Source organism: Carlito syrichta, unplaced genomic scaffold (assembly GCF_000164805.1).
Source record: "Carlito syrichta isolate Samal-C Ts95f unplaced genomic scaffold, Tarsius_syrichta-2.0.1 Scaffold311952, whole genome shotgun sequence".
NCBI lineage: Eukaryota > Metazoa > Chordata > Mammalia > Primates > Tarsiidae > Carlito > Carlito syrichta.
The window spans coordinates 234001-244251 of record NW_007256048.1 but is presented as its reverse complement, the minus strand read 5'-3'; the positions used below and the strand labels follow the sequence as shown (position 1 = coordinate 244251).

At 45.6% G+C, this 10251-nt stretch overlaps 1 pseudogene across 1 annotated transcript; it reads left to right on the top strand.

Annotated features, from left to right (window-relative positions):
* Positions 1-8089: 8089 nt before the first annotated feature.
* On the top strand, positions 8090-9149 carry LOC103271872 (annotated as a pseudogene). Its single transcript, XR_505080.2, has one exon. The product of XR_505080.2 is annotated as a 60S acidic ribosomal protein P0 pseudogene (transcript).
* Positions 9150-10251: the final 1102 nt, after the last annotated feature.

Genomic DNA, 10251 nt, shown 5'->3' with positions numbered 1-10251 from the left:
TACACTCCAGCTTCGGTGACAGAGTAAAACTCCAACTCAAAAAAAAAAAAAAAAAGAAAGAAAAAAGAAAAAGAGGAAGTCAAGTTATCCCTCTCTGCAGATGGCATGATTCTATACCTCAAAAACCCAAGAGAATCTGTCAAAAACTGCCTTGCACTGATAAAGGACTTTGGAAAAGTCTCAGGGTATAAAATAAACGTGCTAAAGACAGTCCCATTTCTTTTTTGTTTTTTTGAGTTGAAGTGTCACTCTGTTGCCCAGGCTGGAGTGCAGTGGCATGCTCACAGCCACCACAGCTTCAACCTGCTAGACTCCGTGAGACTTCTGCCTCAGTCTTACAAGTAGCCAGAACTACAGGCGTATGATACCATGCCCAGCCAATTTTTGATTTATGATAGAGATGAGATCTCTCACCAAGTTGCCCAGGCTGGTCTCAAACCCATGGGCTCAGGCAATCCACTCACCTCGGCCTTCCAAAGTGCTGGGTTACAGGCTGAGCCACCGAGCCCAGTTGACAATTGTATTTCTATGTACCAACAATAAACAAACAGAACCCCCTCCCAAAAAAAACACAATCCCATTCACAATAGTCACAAAAACAATGAAATACCTTGGCATCTTCCTAACCAGAGCCGTGAAAGAACTTACAACAAAACTATAAAACACTGCTCAAAGAAATCAAAGATGACACAAATGGAAAAAATACTCCATGCTCATGGATTGGAAGAATCAATATCGTTAAGATGTCCATTCTACCCAAGGTAATCTACAGATTTAACACAATACCCATTAAATTACCAGCTGCATTCTTCTCAGACCTGAAAATAACAATACAGGAATTCATATGGATTCATATGGGTACATAAATGATCACAAATAGCCAAAACAGTCCTTAGCCAAAAAAAAAAAAAAAGAAGCAGGAGGTATCACATTCCCAGACTTTAAACTTTATTATAAAGCTACAATAATCAGAACAGCCTGGTATTAGTACAAGAACAGGTATATAGACCAATGGAACAGGATAGCAATTCCAGAAGCCAAACTTCAATTTCTCAACCAACTCATCTTCAACAAAGCCTCCACCATCAACCATCGGGGAGAGGAGAACCTATTCAGTAAATGGTACTTGGAAAACTGGCTGACCACATGCAGAAGACTTAAATAAGACCCCATCACCATACACAAATGTCAACTCTAAATGGATCAAAGACTTGAATGTAAAGTCTCAAACTATAAGAACCTTAGAAAATGCAGGAGTCACCCTTATTGAAATTGGAACTGGCAACCAATTCCTGATCAAAACCCCAAGTGCCCATGCCATAAGAGATAAAATAGACAAGTGGGACTTTTTGCAGACAAGCTTCTGAAAAGCCAAAGAAACCATCAAGAGAGCAGAGAGACAGCCCACAGAATGGTAAAAAAATATTTGCCAACTGTATATCTGACAAAGGTCTAACATCTAGGATGTTCAAGGAACTCAAACATGCCAAAAAGAAAAAAAACAAACAACCCCATTACTAAGTGGGCAAAAGATATGAATAGGTACTTCTCAAAAGAAAACAGATACATGAAAAAATGCTCAGCCTCACTAGTCATCAAAGAAATGCAAATTAAAACCACGGTGAGATAGCCCCTAACTCCAGTCAGGATGGTCATCACCAATAACTCAGAAAACAACAGATGCTGGAGAGGATGCGGGGAAAAGGGAATGCTTCTACACTGTTAGTGGGAGTGTAAACTAGTACAACCTCTGTGGAAAACAGTTTGACGATTCCTGAAAGGTCTAAAAATTGACCTTCCATACAACCCCGTGATCTCCCTATTGGGAATATACCCAGAGGAACTCAGATCACTCTATGGAAAAGATACCTTCACATGTATGTTTACTGCAGCATTATTCACAATAGCAAAAACATGAAACCAACCATGCTGCCTATCGAAACAGGACTGGGTTAAAAAAATGCAGTACATGTACACAATGGTATATTACACAGTCAAAAAGAAGGACAAAATTATGAACTTCACAGCAACCAGGGTGTACTAGGGTCTGTAATACTGAGTGATCTATCACAGAAACAAAGAACTGAATAGCACATGTTCTCACTCATAAGTGAACTTGAACAATTGTCATAATACTATTAAGAAAAGAATTATCGGGGGGAGGGGATTGGCAGTATTGGGATTCTGCTGGAGGAGGAAGGGCACACCTCATCAACATGGGTACAAGCATAATGAGCATTTGTATACTTAACCCTGAATTGTACCCCATGTCTTTAAATAAAAAAATTAAAAATAAATAATTTAAGATAAAGTTCTCACTGCTTTGGTGGTGGCCCACATTTCACATGGGCTACTCCCGGCTAACGATGGAGCACTATGCTAGTAAATAGTCCCAAGGAGAAATACTAACTGTGGGCTGGGCATGGTATGCTAGTAAATAGTCCCAAGGAGAAATACTAACTGTGGGCTGGGCATGGTGGCTCATGCCTGCAATCTCAGCACTTTGGGAGGCCGAGGTAGGAGGATCACTTGAGTTCAGGAAGCAGGAATATACTAAGACAGGCTTGATCCTGGGAGACACAGAACTCTTCCAACAGTTGACTTTGCCTTGAGTAATCCCAGAAGAGCTTGCGGGACTTTCCTCAGAACTGCACTGAAGTCTAAGATACATTCACCAAACTTCCCTCTCTCCCTCACCCTGGGTCAAACTGGCACTGTTGTCTGGTGGTTTTCCCAGCCTGGATTAAAAAAATGTGGTACATGTACACAATGGAATATTATGCAGTCATAAAGAAGGACAAAATTATGAACTTCACAGCAACCTGGATGTACTAAGAGTCTGTAATACTGAGTGATTTATCACAGAAACAAAGAACTGAGTTCTCACATGTTCTCACTCATAAGTGGACCTTGAACCATTGTCATAATACTACTAAGAAAAGGATTATCAGCAGTGGGAAATTGCCGGGCGGGGGGATGGGATTGGCAATTCCCTCTTCCTCTAATTTCCCTAATAAATGTCTAGCAATGTTTAATCAGATCTTGACCTCTGTTTCTTGGAGGACCTAACCAACATACCAAGTAGCAATGAAAGCATGGGCACGTGATACAACTTTGGCCAATAAGATGAAAAGGAACTCTGAGGATAAGGAAACAGGCGGTGGGCCTGAGTTGGCCTGTGGGCCGTTGTTCACTGATTCCCACACTCTGTCATCACCCATGTGCTTCTTCTGTTAGCACTCCCATCGATTCTAGCACCCCTTCTATTACAGTGCCCATTCCCAGGGGAATACATGGTCCAGATGACGCCAGATCAGTGTGACAGCAGAGGTGGGTCACCTACCGCAAAGCTGTTGGGGCCTTTGCTTCAGAGGCTTACTTGTATGGGCTTCTTCTGAGGCCTTGGGTGGGTCCCTAGTAATGGGATTACAAGGTTTTATTATTTTATTTTAAAATGTATATGTATATGTGTAGTTATATATGCATATAATTTTTTAAATTTTCATAAGGAAGATTTTTTTTTTGAGTTGGAGTCTCACTCTGTTGCCCAGGCTGGAGTGCAGTGGCATACTCATGGCCACCCCAACATCCGCTTGCTGGGCTCCGGCGATCCTTCTGCCTCAGTCTTCCAAGTAGCCAGAACTACAGGCACACACTACCACACCCAGTTCATTTTTTTTTTTAATTGTAAAGATGAGGTCTTGCCAAGTTGCCCGGGCTGGTCTCGAACCCACAGGCTCAGAAAATCCACTCGGTTCGACCTCCCAAAGTGCTAGGATTACAGGTTGAGCCACAGAGCCCAGCCAGGAAGATATTTTAACAACGTTTCTTCTCCTGTCTACTTTTCCTCATGCCAGGTGGCACTGAAATGGTCATGGATCCTTTGGAGTCTGGCCACAGGGGAACTTGAATGTGATGAAGCATCTAGGTTAGGTCTAGTGGGGTGTTTATGGGTTCACAGTCAGTCGTGTGTATTGTCGGGGTATTGTTGCCGCCCTCATGTGGGAGTGATTTCCAGAGCATTCCAGCCACCCACTGTGGCACTCACCCACTCTCTAGTCCTGAAGGTGCAGTTAGAGATCCCAGGATGCTACAGCAGGGTCCTACCTGGTACTGAAGGGGAAGGGAGGGGACAACCAAGTTAGAAAATGTGGGGAGACCGCTCCATCCGTGGAAAATTCCTTTAATCATCAGGCATGTAAAACTATAAGTGGAGACTTGGGATCTCATCCATGCCCAATCAAAAACAGAATTTCTCTCTTTTCAGAGAAATACTTGATAATGCAATAGCATATGAAATTGGGAACGCATTACACATTTTTCATGAATCTTGTACAAGATAGAAAGGTGCTTAAGGATATAAGCTCTTTTATTTCATTTTGCTCTCCTGCTACAAAAACAAGTAGAAAATGAAAACTGATAACAAGTGATATGAGTATAAGAAACACAGGCCTCAGAAATGTAATACCGTTAAGAAACAAGAGCAGGTACATTGAGGAAATGAAGTCAATGAATTTTAAGCTTCAATCTGACACTACTCACTGATGTAAGCTGGCCAATCGGTATTCATTTGTGGAGGAAAAGAACAAAGGAAAGGGTGCACAAAGAATAAGACCCATCTCATCAAAGATGGCACATGAATAGGAACCCTGTAGTGTTTTTGCAACCAGGAAGAAGTCCTCCTCCTACATCCCTTAGAACATTTAACATGCACATTTCCAGTAGCTCGTTTGTATAAAAGTCAGGCGCGGACTAAAGACATTTGAACTTCCTGAGCCTCAGTTTCTTGATCCGCAAAATGGGGGGGTGATGACTACTGTGAGATTTCCGCTAGCAAATGTGTATGAAAGTGCTCAGCAGATAGCCGGGCTTGGTGGCTCAGCCTGTAATCCCGCACCTTGGGAGACTGAGGTGAGTGGATTGCCTGAGCCCGCGGGTTCGAGACCCGCCTGGGCAACTTGGCGAGACCTCATCTCGACAATAAATAAAAAAATCAGCCGGGCGTGGTAGCACGCGCCTGTAGTTCCAGCTACTTGGAAGGCTGAGGCGGAAGGATCGCCGGAGCCCAGCAGGTCAAGGCTGCGGTGGCTGGGCACGGCCACTGCACTCCAGTCTGGGTGACTGAGTGAGACTCCAACTCAAAAAAAAAAAAAGAAAAGAAAAAGGAAAGAATTGAATGAGTAGTGGAGAACGGACTACCCTGAAGGCCTTGCTTGTCAGTGTTTGCCAGTGTCCGCATCATTTCTCAGTCTGGTCATTGGCTTAGGGATGATGCTTAATAACCTCCTGCACTTGTTCAGAAACAATTTAAACCCTCTGCAGTAGAGACACACCCTGGCCTGAGACAAGAATGTCTGGCAACACTGGGCTGCTAGGACTAGGCCCAGAGTGATGTGCTCTTCAGGGGAGGTATCAGAAGGAAGGCTGCTTGAAACCTGTTTGAAAGAAGAAATCACAGGGAACCCACCCATAATGCACTGGCCCCGCACTTGGTCCTGTGAGAGATGCACTCAAGCCATGTTTCGCCCTCACATCTCTCCTGTAAGCTAGGGATTCTTATCCCCATTTTTCAGATGAGGAATCTGAGCCCCAGAGATTTTAAGGGGCTTGTCTGAGGACACACAAGAGGACAAGTGGCAAAGCAGGGCTAGATCCCAGCTCCTTTGAATCCATCTCTAGTGCTCTATGGCACTTACTCGTCCCCCATCACAGAGTCCATGGCTTCCCTACCTGCTTCCCACCAGAGAACAAGATTAATTTTGCTCAGGTAAAATTGGCCTTACTGATACGCCAATCATCTAGGCATAAGGTCATGGGAGTGTCCCTGAGGATGCATGACCTTGAATTCCAAGTCCAGAAAGCTTGTTCTCTATTTTTGAAAATTTATCTGGAGCCGAGCTCAGTGGCTCAACCTGTCATCCCGCGCCTTTGGGAGGCTGAGGTGAGTGGATTGCCTGAGCCCGCGGGTTCGAGACCCGCCTGGGCGGCGAGACCTCATCTCTACAATAAATCAAAAATTAGCCGGGCGTGGTAGCGCGCGCCTGTAGTTCCGGCTACTTGGAAGGCTGAGGCGGAAGGATCGCCGGAGTCCAGCAGGTCGAGGCTGCGGTGGCCGGGAGCGGCCACTGCACTCCAGTCTGGGCGACAGAGTGAGGCTCCAACTCAAAAACAAAAAAACAAAACAAAACAAAAACAACAACAACAAAACCCAAACAAAAAACAAAAAAAAATTTATCTGGAAGAAAACACTCTATGCCAGATCTTCACTCACTCACTCACTTACTCACCCACTCACTCACTCACTCATCCATTCATTCATTCTGTGTGTATAGAGTGCCCACTCTGCATCAAGCGCCGTGCTGAGCACAGGGACACAATGGTGGACATGACAGATGAGGCTCCCGTTCTCCTGAACCTACATTCCAGCGGGGAAGACAGACAAAAACACAGACACAAGTACAAAACATTTTTGCAAAGTGTGATGAGTTAAGCCAGAATACAAACACGATGCTGAGACAGAGACTGCCATGTTGAGTCAGGTGGTAGAGGAAGATAGTATTTAAGCCTAGGCCTAAATCCAGAACGAGGAGGGGACAGCCAAACAAAGGTGAGGGACAAAGATGGGGTGCTTTCCAGGTAAAGGGAACAGCATGTGCCAGTCCCGAACTAGGGGGTTTGGCCAGTGTGGCTGGAGCACAGGGAGAGAGAGAACCAGTGGCTGGATTTGTGTTTGGAGAAGGTGTCAGAGCCCAGCTAGTTCGGGGCCTTGTAGTGACAGTGAGAAGCTGGGATTTTACTCTGGCTGCACAGGAAGTCACTGAACTTGAAAAGCACTGCTTTCTAACCGTCTTTTAGTAGAGAAGTAAATCTGTGAAATGAGGTTTTGATTTGGATGTTCTGATTGCACTAATAGCCCATATTCTTCACCCTCTTGAGACCCATTTGACTCTCCAATTCCCGTTAGTGAAGATGCACCTAGAATCTGGGTTGTGATTGAGACTCACTTTGCTCAAAGGACGGTCAGCAGATGTGATGTAAGCAGAGACTTAAAAGGCACGTGCATGTTCCTACTTGTTCTGCCATCACCATAAAACACATCCAGACTAGATGGAAGAAGAAAAACAGGGCGCAGAGCTGGGACCCAGTCACCTCACTCGAGGCCATCCTGGATCAGTGGCAGCCAGCTACCTCCCACACCCATGAGTGAGCCTGGCCAAATCCACAGAGCTGGCTCGCCCAAACGCAACTGACCACAGGGGTGCGAGTGAACCCTGCCATGCCCAGCACAGCTGAACCGTGCACACTTGTGAGCTAAATCACTGCCGTAGTTATATATCATTGAGGTTTTGTAATTGGTCGTCACACAGCAATGTAATGGTGACGGGTAACGGATGCACACCTCAAACTCAAACAAACCACCTAAATCTGAACCCCTGAAACTTCAGAGTGCATGGATGGTTTCACTCCTTCCAGCATGAGCTCTGGAGTCTTGGGGGTCTGCTCTACTGTTTATTACTTGTCAATGTTCACACAAGGTATTTCATATCTCTGAACCTCAATTTCTTTGTCTGTATTTAATGACCTATACCCACCCAGTAGGGTTGTAAGAAGAATCAAATCAGAAAACGTTTTGTAAATGTTAAATTCTGTCTTTGCAACTTCAAGTTATAATCATCAGTATCGTCATGTATGGAGAACAGAGAATAAAGGTGAAAATGAAGCCAGGTATGGTGAGTCATACTTGTAACCCTAGCATTTTGGAAGGCCAAGGCAGATCACTTGAGGCTAGGAGGTCAAGACCAGCCTAGGCAGCAAAGTGAGACCCTATTGCTACCAAAAATAGAAAACTAGCCGGATGTGGTGATGCTCCTATAGTAGTTCCAACTACTTGGGAGGCTGAGGCGGGAGGATTGCTTGAGCCCAGGAGTCCAAGGTTGTGGTGAGCTGTGATTGTGCAACTGTACTCCAGCCTGGATAACAGAATGAAACCCTATCCAGATTAAAAAAAAATGTGAAAAGAAAGAAAAGCTATGGAAAGCAAGGCACAGACAAGAGATATAAGAACTTGACCTCTGCCAAGTGCCCTCGTGTGAGTGACATCGTCTTTAAACCCTGCGTGGCAATCCCTGACGTACCGCCGTGATGCCCAGGGAAGACAGGGCGACCTGGAAGTCCAACTACTTCCTTAAGATCATCCAACTTTTGGATGACTCCCCAAAATGCTTCACTGTGGATGCAGACAATGTGGGCTCCAAGCAGATGCAGCAGATTCACATGTCCCTCCGAGGGTGCTGATGGGCAGGAACACCATGATGTGCAAGGCCATTCGAGGGCATCTGGAAAACAACCCGGCTCTGGAAAAACTGTTGCCTCATATCCGAGGGAATGTAGGCTTTGTGTTCACCAAGGAGGACCTTACTGAGATCCGGGACATGCTGCTGGCCAACAAGGTGCCAGCTGCTGCCCATGCTGGTTCCATTGCCCCATATGAAGTCACTGTACCAGCCCAGATCACCGGTCTGGGGCCTGAGAAGACCTCCTTCATTCAGGCTTTAGGTATCACCACTAAAATCTCCAGAGGCACCATTGAAATCCTGAGTGATGTGCAGTTGATTAAGACTGGAGACAAAGTGAGAGCCAGTGAAGCCACATTGCTGAACATGCTGAACAGCTCTCCCCGTTCTCCTCTGGGCTGATCATCCAGCAGGTGTTCGACCATGGCAGCATCTACAACTCTGAAGAGCTTGACATCACAGAGGAAACTCTGCACTCTCGCTTCCTGGAGGGTGTCTGTAATGTTGCCAGAGTTTGTCTGCAGATTGGTTATCCAACTGTTGCATCAGCACCCCATTCTATTATCAATGGGTACAAACGAGTCCTGGCTTTGCCTGTGGAGACTGACTACACCTTCCCACTTGCTGAGCAGGTCAAGGCCTTCTTGGCTGATCCATCTGCCTTTGTGGCTGCGGCCGCCCTGCTGCCCCTGCTGTCCCTGCAGCTCCAGCCAAGGTTGAAGCCAAGGAAGAGTTGAAGGAGTCGGACGAGGATATGGGATTTAGTCTCTTTGACTAATCAGCAGAAAGCAACCAACTCAGCCAGCTTTATTTGCAAAACAAGGAAATAAAGGCTACTTCTCTTAAAAAAAAAAAGAACTTGAAAGAGAGTCTTGTGTTGGGCATGTACTCTCGTCAGTAAGTTCAGTCTGTCCTATAGGGCAGAACCAGAGAACAATAGTCTTCTACCTGGGGCGTAACATGTTTTGGTTGTAAATCATTTTTTAGGTAATGATTGAAAAGGATCACCAGAAGCGAAGAAACTATCCGGCTAGTGTTCCCAGAGGCCCAGAGATGGCCTCTGGGGCCAGAGCATACAGACAGCATAAGGAAGTACTGCTCAGGAATGTTCCACTGCAGATCAAGGTGTCCTGGCTGCCAGACAGGGTCCTGAGGCTGACAGCGGCTGATTCCAGGATAAGGATCTCTCTTTAGTGCACCAAGCAGGTGCATCAGGCAACCATGGAGCCTAATTACCCTCCTCCTGTGCTCTGGCCCCACCTCCTGCTTCATGGGAGGCCCGGACCCTTAGCTTCCTATCCTTGTCTCTTAAGGCCCGCCCCTCCGCTGCATCCTCCTTTGAAGACAAACGTGCTCTCTCTCCTTCCTTGCTGCCACACTTCTTCAGGGATGTCTGCATTTTCCACTGCTTCCTAACTTTCCTCTCATGCCTTGTCCGGCAGAAACATTTCATTCCACATTGTTTCTTGCTTCCCCCTCATCGACTGCTATTTTATATCCTTAATACTTCCCATTTTATCATCTACCTGTTGTTTTGGCTGCTGTGATCTTGGTTTTGATACTTATTACTTTTGACTGAGGTAATTGCAATAATCTCTGGCCTCTCTCTTTGCTAATCTACAATCTGTCTCAATTCTCGACACTTCTCTCTGAAGGACAACTCTGAGCCTGGCTGCCACCTGCTCAAAAATCTCCCACTGCCCACAGAAACAGTTTAAACTCTAGATTCCATCAGAAAGCTTCATGCTTTGGTCTCATCCCGCTTTCCAATTTTATTTCCCACCAATCTCATTCATGCATCCCCCGCTCCCATCAGAATGAATGATTATTTGTCTTTGTAAATACTGAATACGTTAATACCTCCAGGCCTTTGCTTATGCTGTTCCCCTTTCACGGCAGCCTATCCCTGCAATTTCTACACACCTAAGTCATGGTACATCTTCAAAGCCCAGCAGAA